General features: G+C 35.1%; 1 pseudogene; it reads left to right on the top strand.

Moving 5' to 3' along the window:
* The first annotated feature begins 4,224 nt into the window (after nt 1-4,224).
* Nucleotides 4,225-26,376, top strand: part of LOC141522683 (large ribosomal subunit protein eL20 pseudogene) — a 39,455-nt pseudogene continuing 17,303 nt past the window's right edge.

Here is a 26,376-nt window from a genome sequence, read left to right as displayed (position 1 = left end):
TTTAATATATCAAATACTTTTTGAATACTTAGTATCAATCAGTGCTTATTTTCCCCCTCACACACTTTAGACTCTACCACCAGTCCTGGGACACTGAGTTTCTGATTGCTTAGTAATTATATGTATGTATGTATATGTATGTATATATATATATATATATATATATATATATCCATATATCCTTACTACTTCCCAACCATCCCCAAGCTATGTTGCTATGGGAGTACCCTTCTCCCAATCTCTCTCCCAGTCTAGCTCTGGAAATGATACTTAAATTACCACTTCAATTTCTGGAAAGGATGCAACAATCAATCAATTACCCTAAAACTAAATACTTTCTTGCCTAAATAACTCCCAGAACATCCTATGTGCCATCTTCTATTATAATGTAAATTCCTTGAAATCAGAGGCTGCCTTTCTCTCTTTACCCTCAATACTTAGCACAGAGTTTATTATATATTAAATGTTTAGTAAAAGCTTTTTTACTCATACATTAATTTTAATCTCTCATGGCTTTATGTTATCTACAAATCTGAGAGGGATGACATCTGTGACATTATCCAAGTCATTGATAGAAATATTAAACAGCACAGTTACTTTTATCTTCTGTAAGTTTTGTAAAAAAATCTGTTTGCTGATTCCTTCTACATTGACCTTGCTTGTTAGCTATTTGTATTTAGGTTTTTGCAAGGCAAATGGGGTTAAGTGGCTTGCTCAAGGCCATACAGCTGGGTAATTATTAAGTGTCTGAGATCGGATTTGAACCTAGGTACTCCTGATTCCAAGGCCAGTGCTTTGTCCACTGCGCCACCTAGCCGCCCCTACTATCTCTTTCCTTAGTTTTTTTCTCTCCTATAAACTTCTAGGACCTTCATCTGAAATCAGGTTTATCGCAATTCCTGATTTAATAGAGTCAATTGATGGATGAAATTTTTCCCAACCTCTCATTTTAAATCTACAATTGTATTTCTGTCTATTTTATGTATCTCCCTATAGTCAATATATCATTTGGTTTTGGCATTTTATCCACTGTAGAAGCCCACTTTGTTTTTAAAGATTTATGACATGACTTTGGTTTTAACTTTTTCCGACAGGTCATTTACACATAAACTGAAAGGAGTTGCTGCAAAAAGTATAATTTAGCCAATATATTTGGAGTGACTCAGAAGTCAACAGATAGAACACTGTTCAATTTGTCTTCCATGTGCATCATACATGTGAATTTGTTAACTGGGAAGAAAAAAAAACCCCTGAATTCTTTTCCCTAGATATGAAGACCACTTTTGACTTTCATATCCAGCTTCAACACAGTATTTACCCCACTTTGCACATGAATTCTATTTTAGGAGAAAATACATCAATACTTTAAAATACAAATTATTATAATTAAAATATCAATTTTTATAGTTATCTTGGCTCTTCCCTCATTCTTGTGGATAATTCCTTCTCTAACACTTGAATGATATATATGACATATGGAACACTGTGGTTTTAATACAAGTAAAATTAAAGTAAAGGCAAAATAGTTGATTTTCTTATACCATAAAAATGGATACTGATGTCTAGGCTTTCTTTACCTTTTTTCTTGTTGTTGTTGTTGTTTCTTACTTCTATACGGGGCAAGTCCCCACGAAAGCCCAATGGATTTAGAGAATAGTGAAGGGTAGCAACTCTCAGGGACAAAGAAAGAGGGAGAAATAAAAGCATCTGACCAACTGATCATTTCAATCATTGGTTTGACTCAGTCACTCACAGTCCTCAGCATATTTAAAGTAACAGATAATCATGGAATGGCATCTTTTCTTCATTCACTCTGGATCACCTCCACTGCTTAATATCTCCTTCATCCTTGAATACATCATTATTGTTCCTTTTTATTCCATCCTATGTCAGAGAGGAATTGAGAACTCCTCCAAAACAATCTTATTTAAAGTAGAAAAGTCATAGAATCTGCCTAGGAAAGATACAAAATTCAGGTAAAGAGATGATAGTAATTCAATTTATTACATCTAAAATTCTAAAGCAAAAATGTATTTTTAAAATGTTTTAATATTAATTAAATTAATGAATTTTAATTAATTAAAATTAAAACTATTTTACCTTTCTCATGTCACTAAAACATAAGATGCATTATACTTTCCCAAAGCAATCCAATCCAACTCTGCCCTGCCTTCTTCCCACAGCCCTAAAGAAAATTTGAATCCTGCTCTTTACAAAAACACTCAATCACTTATACACAAATATACCAAGTCATTCATCTTGAAAAAGCACATAAAACTAAACTCACTTTCTAGATTATTTCAATTTACCACTGTAAGTTTTGTTTGAAGTATTTATACAGTCCTTCTCTCCCCTTTCTATACAAATATACTATTTCTCATAGTACTAGCCCTTGCTTCTAATTTCATTCAATTTCATTCATTTCATTCTAAATTCATTCAATGAAAGTTTTTTCTAGGTGTTAACCATTCTCTTTCCATATGGACTTCCTAGATGAGAATGTTATTTTTGATATAAGCTGTTCTCCCCTTTCCCTCCACATCTGCTTTCAGTAGTTATGAATCCATCAAAAAGCTTGTCTACTCCATCTTATTTTCATTTTCTTTTAAAAATTTTATTAAATATATGTATATAAAAACTTAATTTGATGAACTATATAATTGAATCTATCAATTTAATTAAACATATAATAAAATAATTATTTTATTTGTTATATAATTTATACATGTGTTCTGATTGTTATTAATTTTATGGTATTGATAATAAAATACTTAATATATATATATATATACACACAATACTTCATGATACATTTTTCTGAAGTTGTGAATAAAAACACACATGCCTTTTCCTTTTGATTTTTGGTCATACTTCACATACTTTATCCAAATCCTTCATTCAGTGCACTCTTTCTAGAAACTTGGGATGGAGTGAGGAACAGCAGAAGCTACAAGTTTGCACTCTTTAGTAGCAATTCTTTTGTTACAAAATCCTTTTTCACTGAAACAAGGAAAGATAATCTCCCAACACCTTGAAGACCCTATTGGAATACCACCTGAGCAAAGCTGGGAGGCAGATGAAAAGATGGACCTAAGAATGTGGCAAGTAGTCACTTAAGCACACAAACCCAGGATTTCTGATTTCAACAGAAGTAGTTCAGTGACTATAAAAGTTCATCCTTTTAAAAAAATGTCTTATTTTTCCCAATTACATATAAAAGTACTTTAATATTCAGGCTTTTTTTTTGAGTTCCAAATTCTATCCTTCCCTCCCTCCTACCTCCTCTCCCTGATGTGGTAAGCAATCTAATATAGGTTATCCATGTGCAATAATGTAAAAACATATGTCCATTTTAGTCATTTTGTGGAAGGAAATTCAAGCCAAAAAAAAAAAAAGGAAAGGAAAGTGAAAAATTAGAATGCTTTGGTCTGCATCTAGCTGCCATAAGTTCTTCCTCTGGAGGCAGATAGTATTTTTTTATCATAGTCCTTTGGGATGATCTTGGATCATTGAGAATATAACTAAGTCATTCACAATCATCATAAAATATTGCTGTTACTGTATACAAAATTCTCCTGGTTTTGCTCCCTTCATTGTGCATCAACTCATAACTTTATTCAAGTTTTTCTGAAATCATTCTGCTTTATCCTTTCTTACTCATGTTGACCCTTCTTTCTCAAAGAAGACCATGTCATCAGGGAGGTGATGCCTTGACAAGCACGTGAATTGGGGGGGGGGGGCTGTGCTAGGTCACCTAAGTCATTTTCTCCTCTGGAGTCATCTGGGTCCAGTGGCCAGATATGAATCAGGACCACTGGAGATGGCCCTGCATGTGAGGTAATCAGTGAAGAGTAACCTACCTAAAGTTACACAGCTAGTAGGTGTCCAGTGAGTCTGGATTCAAGCTCCTGTCCTCCTGATTCCAAGACTAGTGCTCTGTCCACTGCGCCATTTAGCTGCCAGTTTACTCAGCCATTCCTCAAGTGTTGGGGACGGTTGTCTGTACTGGGAGTACTGGGAGTACTTGGAGGACTAGAAGAACTTGCCATCCTCGTCTCCCGCCCCTTCAACGTTCACCTGGGCAGGGATAGGCTAGCCGGCAGGAACCTAACGCATCCTGAGCCTCTGGCTCAAAGGAACTTAACAAATGGTACCCGTATAGGGACCCAAAGGTGGAGCTGAGTGGAGTCACTGAGGCAGCACCACAGGGGACCAGCGGCATGAATGGGACGCGGAGGACCTGCTTACTGTTCTTTGGACGCTGCTGCCTGTCTGGCTGTGCTAAGCGTGACTCAAACCCCTAAACCTATGACCAACTTTAGAGACTTCTCTTTGGTGCCTCAGACCCTGACTCAGACCCCAATGCCTGCGTCGAATTTCACTCCAGAAGTCACAACGAATTTCACTCTCCAGCCCACAATCAAGCACGCCAGGACTCTTGCTCCTGCACCAGAAAGCTGTAAAGTACACACTAATCGCACTTCCTTGAGAATAAAAATGTCATATGCTATTGGACAGTTTGTAATGGTGTTGACTACTGTTTGGAAAATTCAGATTGTCCTGTTGTTAACAACTCAAGTAATTTCAAATGTTCTCTCTCATTCTCTGCCACTCCCACCTTCTGTAGAGGGAGGGGGGAGGGAGAAATCTTCCTTTTTGGAACTTCAAAATTCAAACCTATGTCTCAAAAGGCTTATTTTAGAAATCAAGGGACTCCCATGCCTTCTTCCTGATTGGGGGGGGGGGGGGGGCGTGGCAATGACTATGTCTTTCCTAGGCTATTGATTAAGAAGCTTCATGGTCAATTAGTTAAGAAAAAAGGGGAAGAAGATCTTTTTCAAGGACTGAGAAATTCAGATTTCATCTTTTGAATGAAGCCTGTGCTTATGGCTAATATTTGGGTGTGTTACATATATGTGTATTTAATCATCAACAGGATGTTGTCACATCTCTCTACTGGCCTAGAGAGGTGGGAAAATGTTTCTATATTCTGATATCTGGTACTGGCCACAGTATGAATCTCAGCTTGATAAATATGTATCAAGAGAGTTATTTCTGTGTTTGTGTTACTGTCTAAACTCCTGTGTCTGTGTGTGTGTGTGTGTGTGTGTGTGTGTGTGTGTGTGTGTAATTCAGATCTGAAATAGTTAAATGTTACTGAGTTAAATGTTTCTCCTTTTAGTTTGGGTTTTGAATTTGATTGCTTTGAAAGGTTTTTTTTGGTTGGCAAAAGAAAAAAGTTTGTAATCTTTGTCTTATCTATCATCTCAGGTTTATAGTATGGGAAATATTACAAGTCATGACCCTCTTCTGGGATAAATCTGTGAATTCATGCATAATATAATGATGGAAATATTATTTTGTAACTCATGCTAATTGATTTGGATGGTTATTTGTTTTTACTATTGTTTAATTGACATTTGTTTATACTATTTTTGAACTTTTATTTACAACTTATGTGGTATCCATTATGTAATTGAATTAAGGAATTTCCCTTCAAAAAAAGACAAAAAGGGGGATATGTTAGGGACTGTTGTGTGTGTGGGAGTACTTGGAGTACTTGGAGATCTTGGAGGACTAGAAGAACTTGCCATTCTCATCTCCCATCCCTTCAACGTTCACCTGGGTAAGGAACCTAACACTTCCTGAGCAGCTAGCCCAAAGGAACTTTACACTCATTGGATGAATTCCTCTCAATTTCCAATTCTTGGACATCACAAAAAGTGCTGCTATAAATATTTTTTGTACAAATATAACCTTTTCCTCTTTTATTGTTCTCTCTAAGATAAACAAAATTTCATGGTATTCCTGGATCAAAGGGTAGGCATAGTTTTATAACCCTCTGTGCATAATTCTAAATTGCTCTTCAGAATAGTTGCAGTAGTTTACAACTCTACCAGTAGTGCATTAGTTTCCCAGTTTTTTTACATCCCTTCCAACCTTTATTATGTCCATTTTCTGTCATATTAGCCAGTCTGATAGGCGTGGAGTGGTACCTCAGAGTTGTTTTAATTTGAATTTCTCTGATCAATAATAATTTAGAGCATTTTTTTGCAAGGCAAATGGGGTTAAGTGATTTGCCCAAGGCCAGACAGCTAGGTGATTAGTAAGTGTCTGAGGCTGAATTTGAACTCAGGTACTCCTGACTCCAGGGCGGGTGCTCCATCCACTACACCACCTAGCTGCCTCCAGGAGCATTTTTGATATGACTATAGTTAGCTTTGATTTTTTTGGCTGAAAATTGCCTGTTCATATCCTTTCTGTCCTTCATTTTTGAAGGAGCTAACTATTCAAATCAGAATGAAATAGGATACTAACCAATAAACATGTAATAATTTGATTAATTCTGTAATTAGACTTCACCTTTGTCCAGGATGAAAGAACAACCTGGGAAAGAAGTAGTTAAAGAGAAATTGAATGGCTTGGGGGAAATGACTACTGCCAAAAGTTGAAGCTATTGTTGTGTCTAATAACTCAAAACTGTGAACTGAACTTTCACCTGGACACTGTAACTGAGTTTTACCTTATAAAATGCTGTGTGTCAGATTTACAAAGGAAATTCTGCTCTTTTAAACTCTGCTCTTAGAATTCTATTTATTTGATTGATAAATTCATCTATGGCAGACTTCTGCCCAGAATGCAAAGTAATGAATTTTTCCTCCCAAATTTGTTGAATGACCAGGGACCAACAACAACCCAAGTCTTAGTCCCCTGAACTAATTAAGTCTTCAGGATCATTTTAGAAGAAAATTCACCAAACCTAAATGACCCAAATCTTAGTATATATTGATCTTAGTAGAGAAGTGGAGTTTTGCTAAGTAACAACTTCGGAGGAAAACACATCCCTGGAACAACTGCCTCTGGACCAATCCAAGACAGTATTCCCTCCCTCCCTCCTGAATCTCCTTAAAAAAAACTGTATTCCTTTTCTTCACTGATTTGGGGGTTCTTTTGGAGATTCTCATATAGAAAGAACTAAAAATTCCTGCTTCATAGCTATTGATTTTTTTGCTATTTGATGTGTTTGCCATATTGTCTGTGACTGGATTCTGCACTGGATAGGAGTTAGAGTCGTGTATTTCTCTATTCGAATTTTTTTATTTTATTTTGTTCTTCAATTTAAAAAGTATTTATATTCTCTCCCTCCTACTTTCCCCATCTTTCCCTCATTAGAAAAACAAAAACAAAACCTTTGCAACTAAAATGTATATAGGTAAGCAAAACAATGCAAGTCTTATTCCATAACTTGATTCCATTTCCTCTCTGTTATAAGGCAAATAGTCTACTTCATAATTAATCCTCATGCATTATGGCTAATTGTTTCAATAATCAGAGCTCTTAAATTTTTCAAAGTTGTTTGTCTTATAGTGGCATTATTGTAGAAATTGTTCTCCTGGTTCAGTTAACTTCACTCTTTAGCAGTTTATACAAATCTTCTCAAATTTCTCTGAAACCATCCTTTGCCATTTCTTAAAGACAATCTTATCACAATTACAATCACATATCTTAATTTGTTCAGCCATTTCATTTGTTCAGCACAATATTATACCAATTACAATCATATAACTTAATTTGTTCTGTCATTCAGGTAAATACCAAAAATTTGTGGAAAAAAATGAATATATTCTTTTTTATTGTAATCCAATGATATTTAAATTCTCTTTGTCTTCTAATTCTAATTTTTTTTCCTAGTTGTTTTGTCTTTTGGTCTTATTAGTCTATAATTTCTACTTCTGCTGCTTTTTCTTTTTCTTCAATTATGTGAATTCTATTTTCTATGGATTTCATTTCTATATTTAAATTTTCCTCTTCAAATTTGTTGATTTTTATTTTCTATTTGCTTTGCTACATATAGGTAGTAAAATTTCCAGTTCTTTGCCACTACACAAAGAGCTGCTATAAATATTTTTTATAAATTTGGGTCCTTTTGCTCTTTATTTGATCTCTTTGAGATATAGGCCTAGTAATATTTCTGGGTCAATAGATGTACTTAGGGACATTTGGGAGTAAAAATTGAAAATTGTTTTCTAGAATAGATGGACTAGTTCTTAGTTCCATTAACAATGCATACTGTTTTCTTGCAGTCCCTCCAACATTTGCGATTTTCCTTTTTCATAATCTTTGTCAATATGAAAGGTGCGTATTAGAATTTCGGAATTGCTTTAATGTATTTTTCTCTAGTTTTTAATAATGTGGAGCTTTTTTCATATGGCTTTCACATTGGATTTCTTCCTTTGAAACCTCCTTATATAATCTGATCATTTATCAATAGGAGAATAATATAAGCATATATTTACCCCACTTGGAATCCAAACTACATAGGGAATAACAGAGCTCAGAGATACATTTGTTTGTTAAATAATTGATTTCTTTCCCAATCCTTCACATTTTAATGTTTGTAACCTTTACTTATCAGTCAAACCGACTTTGTTGCCAGGAATTTGTTGAGTCAAAACTTCTGATACCCTGACATTTTCCTAGGATGTAATCAGCAAAAGCAGGAAATTATATATGTTCAACATTCAGTATATCACAAGTCTATTTTTTTACCTTCACTCACATTATTGCATTGTAAAAAAAAATTTATATTATATACTAAATTATAATCATTTCCCCAAATCCTATTACTTGAGCCAACTATACATCACAATAGCACCTCTGGATTTTTGCTCAATTTGAATAACTTTCATGATACATGCCTGATCTATTTATTTGTCCTTACTCCTGAAATAATCTCAGATAATATCACTCCTTCCATTTTATTAACCCTGTATAATTTTGACATGAAATCTACTTCTATTGATTGAATGATCTTATCATTAATTCTTTTAACTGTTAAATTTATTTATTTAGAATTTTACAATTTTTCCCCTAATCTCGCTTCCCTTCCTCCCACCCCCCCAAAGAAGGCAGTCAGTTAGTCTTTACATCATCTCCATGGTATACATTGATCTAAGTTGAATATGATGACAGAGAAATCATATCCTTATGGAAGAAAAATAAAGTATAAGAGATAGCAAAATTACATAATAAGATAATGGTTTTTAAAAATTAAAGGTAATAGTCGTTGGTCTTTGTTCAAACTCCACCATTCTTTCTCTGGATACAGATGGTATTCTCCATCACAGATACCCCAAAATTGTGCCTGATTGTTGTACTGATGGAATGAGCAAGTCCATTAAGGTTGATCATCATGCCCATGTTACTGTTAGGGTGTACAATGTTCTTCTGGTTCTGCTCATATTGCTCAGCATTATGATCATTAATTTTACTTGAGGTTCACTACTTTTTGTATATCAAATGCTCCTGAATACTGTGTCTTATCAAGTGATTGCCTAAAGTCTTATCCCTGATCTAAAAATATAAAAGTTGATTTTTAATCTTCAAGAATTGATCCCACTTTGTTTTCATAGAAATTCTGGGGCAAGGACTGAATCTCTGTGCTTATTTTCCCTCTTTTCTTGTGAATACTGAATAATCCTCTGCAGTTTGAGTAGAAGTACTTTGATAAAATAAAGTTCTCTTCTTAACTGTTTATAAGATCCTCTAGTTTTGGCAAATTTTATCCAAAAGTTCCTGGTGGGGAGATGTATTTTTTATTATAATCCAAAGATTTTTAAAGTATCTCTCTGTCTTCTGTTTTTTTTCTGCTTGTTTTATCCTTTGATCTTATTTGGCTGCAATTTCTACTGCTTCTACTGTTTTTTCTTTAATTGAGAATTCTATTTACCCTGGATTTCATTTCTGTATTCAAATTTTCCACCACTTCAAAGTTGTTGATTTTTATTTTCAATTTTCCTTGCTCCATATTTACCAATGATTATTTCAAAGTCAAAACTAGAATAGGATATGTAGGGTTTTCCCCCAATATGGGGGTGAGAAGTCTTTGTTCTTTGGAATATGGATCATGCTGCCTACCTATAATCTCCACCATCTCTGCACCAGGTCTCATGGCAGATCTTCTGTCACTATCACCACATGGTGTGACCAGTCTACCATCTGCAGTCAGTGTCTCAGTTCCCTTCCCCACCTCTAAAGGACAAGCCACACCCTCTCCCAGAATAATTGCAACCTTGATCCCATTGACTCTTGTATGGCTGCCAACAGCCTTGATGCTACACCACTGGGCTCCACCCCTAAATTTGCTTCAAACTCAAAAATTTCTATTTCTGACCCTAGATACTTACTTCTTTCTCTTTCTTTCTTTCTTTCGTTCGAAAGGGAGTTTTTGGTTTCCTACTCAAGATTTTTCATTTCATTTTCATTATGCAGTTTTATGTATCTTAAGTTAGGTCCAGTTTAAATATCTTGCGTGTACTTGAAGTTAATTTTTTATTTGTTTCCTTTTGTCAACTTTCTTCAAGATTTTTAAATCCACAGTGTCAGTTGAAGATTTTATTAGTTACTTTCTCATTTCCTTGTCTTTTCTCTTTCTTATCTGTAGGTCTGAGTTTTTTAAGCCTCTTTAGTTTCTTCTCTTTATTTCTCTCCCCTCCGAAAAAATTTAGTTAGTTAGATATAGTTTAAAATATATTCGAAAGCAGGGTGAAGTAGAAATTCAGCTCATCTCCTCTACCTCTTCAGCAACCTATTATCTTCTAAAACTCTCATCTAACTCTTAAAATATAACCTTAGGGATGGCTAGGTGGCGCAGTGGATAAAGCACTGGCCCTGGAGTCAGGAGTAGCTGGGTTCAAATCCAGTCTCAGACACTCAATAATTGCCTAGCTGTGTGGCCTTAGGCAAGCCACTTAACCCCATTTGCCTTACAAAAACCTAAAAAAAAAATAAAATATAACCTTAGTCCTTTGTTTTCCTTTGAGGCAAGAAATTGAAAGTGAAAGCAGTTTTTAAAAGTCTAATGACAGATTTTGGGAGGGTACGTTTTCTTTACAAAAGAACCATTCTAAGTGAAGTAATATTTAAAGATTTGACTTTTTACAAATCTTTGAAAATTGAGAGGATTTTTTTTACCAGTTTTTGTAGTTGTTATTTGATTTAATATCACAGAGCCTCTTGGTGACATAATACACACTATCCATTGAATTTAGAGTCAAGAAGATCCCACAAAACCTACCTCAGACATTTACTAGCTATGTAATCCTGGTCAAGTCACTTAACTCTCTCAGTCTCATTTTCCTCATCTGTAAAACTGAGATAATACTAGCATCTATCTCTCAGGGTTATTGTGAGGCTATTTTGCCAATCAAAAAGTGATATATAAAGTTAGCTTTTAATATTTAAATAAATCTTAGGATGGTGGCTTTTTAAAGTGCCAAATACCCTAGATTCTGAGGTATCATTAATATTGGGCATAAATCTGGACAAAGGTGATGAATTTAAAATGAACTTCATTTTACAGCTTCGGTTAAAAGACTAGCCTAAGTTCACACAGTGAGTAGCAGAATAGGGATATGAAACAAGGTTCCCTGAGAAAGATCCAACATTCTCTATCAACACTATCTATCACAGGGCTAATTTCTTTTTTTATTATTTTTTTTATTCTTTAAGTTTTTGCAGGGCAAATGGGGTTAAGTGTGGCTTGCCCAAGGACACACAGCTAGGCAATTATTGAGTGTCTGAGGCTGGATTTGAACTCAGGTACTCCTGATTTTAGGGTCAGTGCTCTATCCACTGCACAGGGCTAATTTCAATAAGGAATCCTAAAGCATCTAATTGCCTATTTCTGTTGCCATCATTAACCAAAAGGTGTTATAGAATCTCCCTCCCTCTGGAAAGTGTTGTGCCCCTTCTGACCTTCACTAAATTTTTTTTCAGAAGCAAGGAAATATTCCCTATACAATCCTTTCTTTGATTCTATAGAAGCTTACCCCTAATTTGTGATCAGAATTGGGGAGGGGGAGGGAGAGGAAAAAATACATTTCAAATTTTATCTTTTATAAGGTATGGGTGTGACATTTCCAGGCCCTTATCACCTATCATTTCAATGGAGAGTTATATAAGTTGGTGACATTGACTTTCCGAGCTACAGTATTTCTTTGGGGATTTATTTTAAAAAGGCTTTAAGTATGCTAGGGTAAAGGCAGGGGTTCACATAAGCTCTACCAAATAGCCCTCTAAACAACTTTAAAAATCACACCTCAAAATGAATTATGGACTGACAGAACCAAGAAAAGGACAGGGTGAAATAATTTTCCAGCCCAAGACACTTAGAATGTCAACAGAGAAGGTCTGCCTCCTTGGTGTGAGTACTCTCCAATGCAGACGGTTCTCCCATGGAGCCAACAGTAAACATGAGAGTGACTGAACTGGTGGGGCAGATTCTCAGTCCACAAATATGAGGGTTGGATAGAATATTACAGGGGATGTTTGCTAGCTCTGTGATACATTAACTATACAGAGATCTGGGTCTGACTCACAGCGAGAGAAGGAATATTAATACACTAGATTTTGTGACTGCAGAAGAGCAGGGACTCTGGTCCCTCTTCCAGGGTAAAAAAGAGAGCTTATGGTTGCTCACAGACCAGAGCACAAGCCAGGAGAACAGTGACCATATGTTTCCTTAGATGATATCATCCTGGAAGAACTGAAAATCTACAGGGTCCCAGATTACCTCTGAAAGCAGTAGCAAGGAAAACCAGAATCTTTGCACAGTGCATATATTTAAAAGTCAAGAAATTGTCTGGAAAATGAGCAAATAACAAAAATATAACCTAACCACAGAAAGTTACTATTTGATGATAACAGGGATAATCAAAGCACAAACTCAGAAGTCAACAAAGTCAAAACAGCTAGGTGCTCAAATAAAAATATGAGTTGGTATAATGAATCCTACCCCCACAAACGCACACAAACAAAGAATTCCTGGAAGAGCTCAAAAATGTGATTTAAAAATTAAATAAGGGAAGTTAAAAAATTGGAAAAGAAAAAACAATGATATAAGAAAATCATGAAAAAAGTTAATAGCTTGGTAAAAGAGGCACATAAATACTGAAGAATACTTCAAAAAAACAGAATATGCCAAAAGGTTTTGAAGCATAAAAATCCATGCTCAAATGGAAAAACTCACTGAAGAAAATAATTCCTTAAAAATTAGAATTGGGCAAGTGGAAATTAATAATTCCATGAGCCAAGAAGAAGCAATAACACAAAATCTAAAGAATGAAAAAATAGAAGAAAACATGAGATATCTTGTTGAAAAAACAACTGTGACTGGAAAATATATCGAGAAGAGACTATTTAAGAATAATTGTAGGGACAGCTAGGTGGCACAGTGAATAGACCTGGAGTCAGGAGGACCTGAGTTCAAATTTGACCTTAGATACTTAATAATTAACTAGCTGCATGAGATCTAGGGCAAATCACTTAATCCCATTGCCTTAAATTAAAAAAAGAAAGAATAATTGTACTACCTGAAAGCCATGATTAAAAAAAAGGAGCCTAGATATCATATTACAAGACATTGTCAAGGAAAAATGATCTTATATCCTAGAGTCACAGAGAAAAAATAGAAATCAAAAGATTCCATCAAACACCTTCTGAAGGAGATCCCAAAATGAAAATTCCCAGGAATATTATAGTCAAATTTCAGAGCTCATAGTTCAAGGATGAAATATTGCAAGCATCCAGAAAGAAACTATTCAAATATTGTGAAATCATAGTCAAAATAACACAAGATTTGAACAGCTTCTATATTATAGGAGTAGAGGGGATGGAATGTGATATTCTAGAGGGCAAGGAGTTCAGAAAATATCAAGAATCATCTAACCAACAAAACTGAGTATAATCCTTCAGGAGAGTAAAAAACGGATATATAATGAAATAGAGAACTTTCTCTCCGCTTTTTATTTATTTTTTTTTTGTTTTTTGGAAATAGAGAACTTTCAAGCATTCCTGATGAAATAACAGAGATAAATAGAAAATTTGACTTTGTTTCAAATACAAGATTCAGGAGAAGCATAAAAAGATAACAGAAAAGAGAAAACATAAGGGTTTCAATAATGCTATACTGTTTACATTCCTACATAGGAATGTGATACTTATAACTCCTAAGAATTTTTATCATTACTAGGGCAGTTAGGAGGAGCATACATGGACAAAGAGAATAGGTGTGAGTTTACTATGATGGGATAATAGCTAAAAATAATAAAATTAGGGAGACAGGAGGATACACTGGGAGAAGGGGAAAGGGATAGTTAGAATGGAATAAATTATCTCTCATAAAAGAGACATGAAAGAGCTTATATAGTTGAGGGGAAGATAGGGGAAGTAGAAGAAAATGCTTGAGCCTTACTCTCATTGGAATTAGTTCAAAAAGGGAATAACGTACACACCTAGTTGAGAATAGAAAACCCTATAGGAAAGTAGGAGAAAAAGGTGATAAAAGAAAGGGAAAGGGGACTGACAGAAGGGAGGGCAGATTGGGGGAGTCAGTAGTCAAAAGCAAAGCACTTTTGAAGAAGGACAAGGGGAAAGGAGAGAGAAAGAAGGATAAACAGGTTAAATAGGCCACAGAGTAATACACAATAGTCATAAGAGTGAAAAAGAAATTACAGTAAGTTAATTACTCAAAAATATAAAGAGCTGAGTCTTTTTATAAGAATTTGTGTCATTCCCTGTTTTAAATTGTCAAAGAATATGAACAGGCAGTTTTCAAAAGAAATAAAAATTATCCACATTTATATATTTAAAAATGGTCTAAATCACTATTGATTAGAACAATGCAAATTAAAATAACTTTGAGGTACTTCCTCGCACCTAACAGATTGACCAATGTAACAAAAAGGGAAATGTCTAATGTTGGAGTGAGTGAGAAAATTGGGATCTGTATGTAGAAAAATTTTTGTAGCAGCTCTTTTACAGTAGCAATGAATTAGAAAATTGAGGGACTGCCCATCAACTGGGAAATGGCTGAATGAGTTGTGGCATATGGTTATAATGGAATACTAATATGTTATAAGAAATGACAAGCAGGGGGCAGCTAGGTGGCACAGTGGATAGAGCACTGACCCTGGATTCAGGAGTACCTGGGTTCAAATCTAGGCTCAGACACTTAATAATCACCTAGTTGTGTGGCCTTGGGCAAGCTATTAACTCCATTGCCTTGTTAAAAAAAAAAAAAACCTAAAAAAAAAAAAAGAAAGAAAAGAAATTACAAAGGAGCAGCTAGGTGGCACAGTAGATAGAGCACTGGCCCTGGAGTCAGGAGTACCTGAGTTCAAGTCTGGCCTCAGACATTTAATAATTGCCTGTGACCTTGGGCAAGTCACTTAACCCCATTGCCTTAAATAAATAAAATTTAAAAAAAGAAATGACAATCAGGATGCTTTCCAAAAAAACCTGGAAAGACTTACATGAACTGATATACAGTGAAGAGCACAGAACCAGAACAACATTGTACACAATTATAGCAATATTATAAGATGATAAACTATGAATAACTTATCTATTCTCAGTAATACAATGATCCAAGAAATTTTGAAGAATGTATGATTAAAAATCATTATGCATCTCAAGAGAAAGAACTGATGGAGTGTGAATGAAGACTGAAACATACTTTTTAAAACTTTATTTTTCTTTAAGTTTTTTATCTTGTTTTCTTCTACATGACTAATAAGAAAATTTTTTTATATAACTACACATGTATAACCTCTATCTAATTGCTTGCCTTCTCTATGAGGGGAAATTCTATTGAGAATTTGAAGCTCAATATTTTTTAAAACAAATGTTTAAAATTTGAAAAAATATTTTAAAACAAAAAGACTAAGCATTTCAAAAATAGTACTTTCATGCATTTCATGTATTTTATTGAATTCATTGTATTTTAGTTGTAGATTTTAAAAAAATTTCTGCCATCAGACATGACTCATTACTTTGAAGAACATAAAATAAATCTAAATTCCTGAGTTTTTCAAATAGGATTCACTCAATTGGAGTACAGAACTAATGAATCTCCAGTGGTAGGTCTGATCCCTAGTCCACTTAGTTTCACCCTGAAAAATAATTGTATTCTACCTTTACTGATTTCTACCCCTAATCCCAACCAGGAATTAGAGGATAGTTTAGCACTGTGATCCCTACTCCGGTTACTGGGTAGAATATGAATTCATATATCTGTCCTTCTACTAAACTGAAAAGTAGTATCTAAGCGCTGGAGTCATCTATACTCCACAGACAGCATACACTTTAAGCAGAATAAACAGCAAGAGGTTAAGATCTTAGCTTACTTTTATAAACAGGTTCAAGGTTTTTTAAAATACATAATATCATTTGATTAGTACTCATCTACTTTTTTGCAGAAAGTCAAATCTTTTGAGCTTCTGACCTAGACTTTAACTTTTAGAACTTTGGTACTAATCTAGTCATGTATATAGTACCAGCTTTACTGGACTTCCTTGAACTGGTCCAGTGTGTTAGAATATATTTGAAAATATGCAGTCCTATACCTTTATTATCATCATCATTGGAAACAAACTACCAGTCTCTTTCTACTTCTATCATAGGACCATACAATTATTGAGCCAAAAGATAATAAATCTCAAGCTAAAAGATACTTCGGATACCATATAATCTAATAGCTTCACTTTACAAATGAAGAAACTGAAGTCTCACCCAAATTATACAGTTAGTAAACCTCAGGTGTGAGGAAATTGCTTACAAGATATTTAAAACTCCTCATAGATCAGCAGTCAGACACATACACTATCCTTACCCGCACAACCCCAATCAATGAGGTGTTGATGTACCCACCTGACTACATCCAATTCTGAGCAGCTGTTTTGGTGTCTTCTCTTTGGATCACCAACTACTATCGTATATCTTACCTTTCCCACCCCACCCCAATTATCCTAACACAGGAGAGCTTAATCTCAGTTTTGTCCTATGGATGCACAGAACCAGCATATTCTTCTTCCTTTACCATCAATTTTTCAACATAAGTGCTGACCTCCTTTTACCTTTCCCACCCCACCAACCCAGCCAAGCTTCTTGTGCAGATCTGCCTTGCTCTGGAGTTATGCATAATCCAGTATTGATATGTGGTCTACAAAAATCTGGGGGATCTGTTAGACTTCTGATTGTCTTCCTAGTCAGTCCTATCCTTCTGCCCAAGAATGCCCAAGGGTCATGCTTTATTCTTATTCCTAAGGAGGCTTTATTTATCATATAAGTCCTTCTGTTTTCCTAATTTGAGACCTTAAGTCTAAAAAACTGGTCTCCATCAGAAAGTCATTAACCATTAATTCAGCAGTCCGAGAGATGATTTGTTAGATAATAAAAATTTTCTAGTTCACAAAATACTTTAATATACATTATTTCATTTGATCCTTTCAATAGACTTGTGAGATGAGTAGGCATGTATCATTATTCCTCCTTGAGGTTGTCCTTGAAAGATAGCCTGGAACAAACCTCCATGAAGTGGAATCCCAAGAGCATGAGAAAGCAATCAGGATTATTATTCAGTAGTAAATCCAAAGAGAACAGATGGGGGGAGGAATTAGATTGGTATCTTCATGTAAAGTGAAGATTTCTCGATCTCCTTCACTGGTTCATCACCCATACTAAACTCCTTAATTATAAATATATCTGTGAGTATACCTAAAACTGCTCTGGACCCTTTTCTCTTGCCTCTCTACAATTGCTCTGGTGGTGACTTCTTCAGCACATATGGTTTTGATTATTATCACTATACAGATGACTTTCAAATCCATATATCTAGCACTCATTTCTCTTATAAGCTCCAGTCCCCACATTACCAATTACCAATTGAATTGGATGTCATAAATATCTTGAACTCTACATAATCAAAACATAATTTATTTTCTCTCCCCCAAAACCTACCTCTCTTTCTATATTCCTTACTTCTGTCCAAAGTGCCTCCAAGTTTCCATGTTTGAAACTTCACTGTCATCCCTGAATCCTCACTCTCATTCATCTTACATATCAAATCAGTCAACAAATTTTGTTAATTCTATAGTCACAACACATCTCTTAGATGTCTCCTTCCCTGCATTCACACAGTCACATCCTAAATTAAATCCTTATCATCTTTCCCCTGGACTATTTCAATAATCTCTGAATTTAATGCTCCCCCCTTCCCAAATCATCTTGTTTATGGATACAAAATTGATTTTCCTGATGTCCTGATCATGTCACTTCCCCAATGACAAAACTTGAAGTGCATCCTTCTTGTCCCTGAGTACATATAAATTCCTCTAGCTTCTAAAGTCCTTCACAGTCTGACCCCAATCTTCCTTTCCAGTATTATTATATATTACTCTCCTCATAATACACTGCCTACTTTTTGTTTCTCTTGTTTGGTCCTCCATTTCCCAATCTCATCCCTTTGTATTGATGGTTCCTACTGCACTCCCTCATCAACTTTGCTTCTTAGAATGCCTAGTTTCTTACATCTAGCCTTTCTTTTTCATTTCCACTAGTACTTTCCCCAAAAAATTACCCTTTATTCATTTTGTTTATCCTATATTGTCTCCTCCAGCTAAATTAAAAGCTCTTCTAGAGTGTTTTATTTATTTCTTTGCATCCTCAAAGCCTAGCAAAGTGTTAGGCATATAGTAGACCCAATAAAAGTTTGTGGATAGATTAAATCATAGCTATGATGTCAGAAGAAGCACAGGAGAGGATGGTTATATCTCAATGAGTGGAGAGAGATAATCAGAGGATCAGCTGTACCCAGTCTACCACCAACTTCAATGCTCCACTTGATCATCAGTGAGGTGGATATATACATCACTCTTTCATCATGGGAAATATTCTGTTTTGTAGCAGGCTGCTAGTAAGTTAACCATCATTGCTTCTCTTTTACCTTCTGGTTCCTCATTGCCCCAGGGAAGAAAACACATATGCACCATTGGAACTCAGATCTCTCTAAGCCCCAATTAACTGCACATAAATTCCAAGCCAAAAAAAAAGGGATTTTCTGTTGGTCATTTCTCTGTTTTTCCTTCTTATCCTCACCTGCTCTTCCCAATACCTACCCTCTGTCCCATCAATCAGCTAATCAATAACCTTTGATGAGTATACACAAAATGTAGGACCCTTGCTCTAGATGAAAGAAGATAGTTGCCTAAAAGGTTTAGGAATAAGTAACTCATTCCCATACAGAAGACAACATACAAGCATTATACCTCTAAATATACTAGTTTGGTCTCTTAACCAGTTGATGACAGCAAAGAAATAAGTGTTTATGGTTGGAAAGCCATATCAATCCACTCCTTCATATTCAGTGTTGAAGCAGGGAACAGATACAACATTCCAACCAAAGATATTTTCTAAGCACAGCCCTAAAGATCAAACTCACATGGCTCACCACCAGCTAGTACTATGGAATAGGGTCAAGGATATGCTTAAGAATCATCTCAAAGTCATTCCTGGCAGATTCTGGTTAGGACAAATCCCTATACCCATTATGTAACCATAGAATCTCAGAATTGGAAGGGAACTTAGAGGCCACTGAGTCAAATGTATGCCAAAACAAGATTCCAACTTTTTCTCCAGGGTCTTCAGCAATAAGGAAACCACTACCCCCCAAAGTATCTCATTCCCATTTTAAATAGCTCTAATTGTTAGGAAGTTTTTTCCATGGAGTAAGCTTAAGTTTGTCTCTTTGCAGGGATGGAAATTCAGAAAGATGGAAAGACTTGCATGAATTGATGATTAGCGAGATGAGCAGAACCAGAAGAACATTGTATACCCTAATGGCAACGTGGGGGTGATGATCAATCTTATTGGACTTGCTCATTCCATCAATGCAATAATAAAGGAAAATTTTAGAACACCTGTGATGGAGAATACCATCTGTACCCAGAGAAAGAATTGTGGAGTTTAAACAAAGACCAAACTCTATTACCTTCAATTTTTTATTAAAAAATGTCTTATTTACTACAATATTTTGCTATCTCTAATATTTTATTTTCTCCTCAAGGATATGATTCCTCTCCCAAAACATTCAATTTCAATCAATGTATAGCATGGAAACAATGTAAAGATTACCAGACTGCCATCTGTGAGGGGATGGGGGAGGGAAGAGAGGGTGGAGGAAAGACTATAAAATTAAAAATATTACAGAAAATAATGGGGAGAAACTATTATTGTATATAATTGGGGAAAAAATAAAATATTAATTTTAAAAAAGTTTGCCTCTTTGCAACTTTCATGCATTAGAAAAACAGGAAGGTTCTAACAACACACTTTCACCTAGAGATGTTTAGCTGCTAGACTGAACATCTACAATGCAGAAAAATTATTCTATATTAAGAGAAAAACAGAAAGACCACAACTGGTACTAGTATATAAGCTATTTTCCAAGATACTGAATGTTGAAATCTATTGCCCACTGGTTCAAATGAGATGAAAATAATTAGTCATATGCATAGATCTTTAAGAACTAGTTCTAAAATTTAATTTAAAAAACTCTGGATACCTACCCCTACTAATAAATCACACCTTTCAGATTTCCTTCCTTGGTTTCTAAGCCAGGTTCAGTGCTATCAGGTTCAACAAAATGTCAGCCAGTACCAAGAGAGGGGTTGCACCAGCAAAGTGGTTGCATAAGTCAAGAATACACATTCCCCCCTACCCAATCAATCGTTCATTAAGGACAACAGCCTGGAAGGGATCCAGAAATAAACTGATTGGGAAATGCTAACTCAACGACCCCAAATTACCACTGGACTTAAACCATGAATAGAAAATTCATAGGGACCTTGTAGATGTTGTTCAAATAAAGATATTCCTCCCTCTATTCAGGATCCAGAATGGGTTTTATCAAGAGGTCAAGAGTCTACAGGCAGATACAGATTATATAATGAATGTTAGGCCCCATGGCATCTGTTTTATGTGTATAACCCCTTCCCTTCTGGAGGCTTCTCAAGAATTTAGTAGTTACAGAAGATATAGAGTCATATCTACAAATACAGTGAAGTATAGAATCTAAGAAGCCCTATTATTATGGGTCCAACTTACTCCCAAACTAACATGGATTAGCAGATAAAAGATCCCTCTTTTAATTGAGAAATTAAATTTGAAAATATTCATGGAATCCTGGCCTGGTAGTGAAAAATGTGTTTTCCCTGAGTAGAAAGAAGCTTCAGGTGTCATTTAATTCAGTCTATAACTGATAATAAAAATCTATCTATATAATAACATTAACAAAATAGCTATCTAACCTCTGGTGGAAGACATTAGACATCTAGTGAAGGAAAACTGATTACCTCCTAAAGTGGCTAATTCCACTTTTCCAAAACCTCTAAATATAAGAAATTTTTCTTTGTATCAAGTCAAAATTTGCACCTTTGCAATTTTCACACTGTTCTTCATTTTGCCCCAAGGACAAAAAAATAAGTCTAATTCTTCTTCCATATGGCAATCCTTCAAATATTTGAAGGCTATCATGAGCCTTTTCAATCTTTTCTACAAACTAAACTGGTTCCTTCAGTCAATCCTCAGATGAGATTTTTGAATTCAATGGCCATCCTAATCACTCATGGTATTCCACATATTATTTAATTAGAACACAGTAAAATTGGGCTGTTTAACTATTCTCATTCTATATCCCATGTCTCTGTTAATGCAATCTAAGAAAACATTAGTTTTTGTGGTTTTCATGTCACACTAATGATTCACATTGAGTTTAAAGTTTAAAATATAGTCAAATATTTCAATACTTCTCCCTTACTATACTTGTGAAGTTGATTTTTTTAAATCAACATACGTTTCATCTTATCAAATCTAGCTTGTCATTCAAGGTTGGTAAGATCATTTGACCAACATGGAGGAAAATCTCTAATGATGTGTGTCAAATGATCTGCCTTAAATTAAACTGATGCTGGTGTCAAACAATATTTTAATTAATAATTTGAATTAAACTGGTGAAGTTAGGCTTATTAAATTGGCTGAAGACATAAAAGTGTCCACAATTCTCTCAACTTCAGATAATCTGCAAATTCAGATCATCTACAAAAATCAAACACTTTCATTCAAGTCATAAATTAAAATATTAATCAGCACTAGGCTAAGGCAAATCATTTGGCATATGCCCTTAGATATTCCAAGTTGGTCATATACACTTAATGTTTACAATTTGGTTCCAAACATTCAAGGAGTCAGAATTTCCCCTATCTTTACTGTTATCTACTCTATGTGTCTCCATCTTACTCAGAGGGGAGTGCATGAAAGAATCTGCCAAATTCTTTTTGGAAGTCTACTTAAATAATATCCATAGTATTTACATGATCTACCAATCTAGTATTGTGATTTGAAAGAAAAATAGGAGATTAGTCTTCCATGATCTATTATTGATGAAACCATGCTAGTTTTTAGTGGTCTCTGCTTCCTTTAAAAATGCTCACAAATCAACCCATTAACAATGTGTTCTGAATCACTTTAATTATAGAATTATTTTTTCCTCTTCCTCCTTTTTCCTTTTAAAGAAAATATTTTTGAAGGTCAGAATGGGTACAGGATTTAGATATAAAGGACAATACCACAGACAAATTAACAGATCAAAAAATAATCTGTAAGATCTGTGGAAAGGGGAGAAATTTATGATCAAACAAGAAATAGAGCACATTATAAATTGCAAAATGGTTGACTTTGACTATATTAAATTAAAAATGTTTTGCACAGATAAAACCAATTCTGTCAAGATTCAAAGGAAAACAGAACACTGGGAAACAATTTTCACAACTAGAGTTTCTAATATAGATCTCATTTCTAAAACACATAAAGAATTGCATCAAATTTATAGTTATAAGTCATTCTCCAATTGATAAATGGTCAAAAGTTATGAACAGGTAGTTTTCAAATGAAGAAATTAAAGTCATATATAATCATATGAAAAAAATGCTCCAAATCATTACCTGATTTGATAAATGCAAACTATGAGGTTCCACCTCACACCTATCAGAATGGCTAAGATGACAAAAAGGGAAAATGATCAATGCTGGAGAGGGTATAGGAGGATTGGGACATTAATCATTCATTGTTAGTGAAATTGCGAACCAGTCCAACTATTCTGGAGAACATTATGGAACTATGCCCAAAGAGCTATAAAACTGATCATACTCTTTGATCCAGCAATACCAATACTAGTTCTATGTCCAAAAGAAATCATAAAAAATGAGACAAGTTCCACCTTCCAGAATATTCATAGCAGCTCTTTTTGCAGTGGCAAAGAACTGAAAATTGAGGGGATGCCCATCAACTGAGAAATGGCCGACCAAGTTATGCTATATGGATGTTATGGACTACTATTGTTCTATAAGAAACCATGAAAGGTCATTCCATTGAAAAGCATGGAAAGAATTACAGGAACTGAAGTTGAACAAAGGGAGTAGAAACAACAGAACATTGTACACATTAACAATAATACTGTGAGTTAATCACTGTGATCTCAGAAGTTCAGAGAGCTAGAAACTTTAAGAGAACTGCTATGGACAATATTATCCATATTCAGAGGGGGGAAAACAATGCAAAGCAATAAACCCTACAGAATCTGAATGAACACTAAATTTACTTTTTTTAAAATTTCACTTATGCTTTTCTTTCCCATTCATGCTTTCTTTCTTTTCCCTTAATACTTAATCCTCATACAGAAAATGACTAATCTGCAAACATGTTAAACATAAGTTTGTATGTATAAAATTCACCAGATTGCTTGCCTCTAAGGAGAGGAGAGTGGGAAGGAAGGGTGGAAGGAAATTACGTGACAAAAATTTATATATGCATGTGGATGAATGTTTAAAAGCTATCATAACATGTAATTGGAAAAATAAAATTTCACTTGAAAAAATAAATAAAAGAATAGCCTCAAAAAAAAAGAAATATTTTTTGTTATATGGGATGAATGGAAAGAAGCATGAGAAATTTAGGCAATAAAAACAAAAAATATCATTAAAATCAATTTTTAATGTGTTATAGAATTTTTCCAGAATTTGAAGTCATTTGCTAGACTCCATCCTTTTCCCTGTAGCAGCTCTCCCATTTTTCACGTTCTATTCATAATATATTGACAGTGGCTAATCAACCATTTTTACTAGGCCTTCAGCACTATCTATGTAGTTAATCTGAATCTGAGCTAAACAGAATTACATTGGCAGTTTCATTCAAGTTATTGATCCCGATTTTATTCTTCTCTTCCTTGAAAAATCATTCCTCAGTGATGTGCTCTTTAAATTTTTATATCAACCAACAAAAATTTGGAAGAAACTTTATTCATGTCCACTTGAGAGAGAGAGAGGTCAATGGGAAGCCAGGGAGTTTAATCCCAGATTTTCTATATTACTGGATTTAAAACCTGTTTGGATATTTCCTAGCAATTTGACCCTGGACAAACTAGTTAGCTACCTTCAGCCTCAGTTTCCTCACCTATAAAATAAGGGAGTTGGTCTCCCATAGTCCCTAAGGTTGCTTCCAGTTAAAATTTTATGATACTATTTAGGAAAGAAAACAGTAATTATTAGAAGTTTACCTTGTTCTTGGATTGTATTCCTCAACTGAGAAGCCAGAAGAACAATGACTGACATTTCCATAGATCTTTTACAATTTATTCTTTATGTTCACTATCCCATTTGACCTGCTCACCAATCCTATGAGGCAGGTACTAATAATAATCATAAATATGGTGAATTTTCATTTCAGCAAAATATCTTACAAAATCTCTGATGAGATCCTTGTGAACAAGATAAAAAAGTGTAGGCTAGAAGATAGTGTAGTTGAGTGAATTCATACTTGTTCAACAGCATTATTCAATGATAGATTTCATTCAACTTTGAGAAATGATTTGCCAAAGGTTTGTTCCTATCCCTATCTTGTTCAGCAACTTTATCAATGAAGAAGCTTTTGACAAAGATTTAGAAAGCATACTTGTCAAATTTTCAGATGAACCCAAAGCTGAGAAATATCTTCAGTCTATTGGAAAACAGAGTCAAGATTCAAAAATAGACTGTATGAATGGACCAAAGATATTAAGAGAGCATTTTTGTGCTTGTCTCTTTCTTATTTAACTTTGGGTACATTACTTAATTTATGAAACTTAGTATCCTTACTTGTATATGAGTTAGACTAGAAGGCCTCTGAGATCGCTTCAAATTCTATTTATATATCTATACAGATATATGTATATATATATATATATATATATACACACACAGACACAGACATATACACACAGTGTGAAACACTAATCTGCTTCTAAAAATACTGAAAACATCATATTTTTAAGAGATATATTGACAAACTGGAGTATATCCAGAATAATGTAACCAGGATGATGAAAGTCCTGGAAATTGGGTCATATGAGAAATGATTAAAGGAACAGGATATGTTTGGCTTGAAGAGGAGATAGGATAATTGTCTTCAAATATTTGAAGAACTAGCATGTAATAGAGGCAGCAAGCTTGTTCTGTGGAAGACATAACCAGGAGTGGTAGATGGAAGACAGGGAACTACAGACTGCTTTTTCAGAGCAGAGTTTTTAGCATAGTGCCTGGCACACTTTATCAATATTTACTGTCTGACCGACTGGGTGTTAAGGAATAATTAATAATAAGAACTACCGAGAATTAGAACAAACTGCCTCAAAAAATGGATTCTTTGGGATGGCCCATAACTAGTCATTGAGATTTCTGGTGCCAAATGGCAGAATGAGTAAGGAACCCGCTGAGACCTTCCCAAATACAACTAGGAAACCCCCTCAGAATTGATCTAAGGAGCAGGAAAGCAGCTTACTAGAAGAGCAGGAAAGATCAGTCTTGTTGGTTTGGTAGGGAAATAAGGTTCAAGAGCAGCAGCAGTGGCATAGCAGCCAGTCTCATAGCAAGGGGCCTGCAGCAAGGCTCCAAGTCCACGGTAATCCACCAGTGAGATCCCACACCCCTGTGAAGCAAGTGAGCAGCCTGTGCAGAAGCAAGTCCCCATCCCAAGCTCAGGCTACCAGTGAGCCCTTTCCCCCATTTGCTGACCATTCATAAAGCTGTGATCTAGGGCTGGGCAACAGCAAGACCCCCACCTCTGGGGCCTCTCAGCAGAAAGACCTGATTTTCATTCTTGGGACAGACCAGCAACAAGATTCTCCTCCAGGATCACTTAGAAGTAAGCCTTAGACCATAGCAACCCAACAACAAGGTCCCACAACCAAGGGAGGCCAACCAGAAGTCTCATCCTAAGGACAAGCCAGAAGGGAAAGTTACCCTCCAGTGAAAGCAAACAGCTAAACCCTGAAACCCATCAAAAGCCAAAACTAAGACCTTGAGCACAAAAAGCCTAGGACTGTGAAGAACCAGAACCCAACTCTCACACAAAAACACCAAGTCACTAAAAAGGGGGAAAAAATACAAACAAATTTTTAAGAGCTTAATTAAGGGCAGCTAGGTGGAACAGTGAATAGACACTGGCCCT

This window comes from Macrotis lagotis, chromosome 4 (assembly GCF_037893015.1).
Source record: "Macrotis lagotis isolate mMagLag1 chromosome 4, bilby.v1.9.chrom.fasta, whole genome shotgun sequence".
Lineage (NCBI taxonomy): Eukaryota > Metazoa > Chordata > Mammalia > Peramelemorphia > Peramelidae > Macrotis > Macrotis lagotis.
The sequence above is the reverse complement of the archived record's forward strand: the minus strand, read 5'-3'. Positions and strand labels throughout refer to the sequence as shown.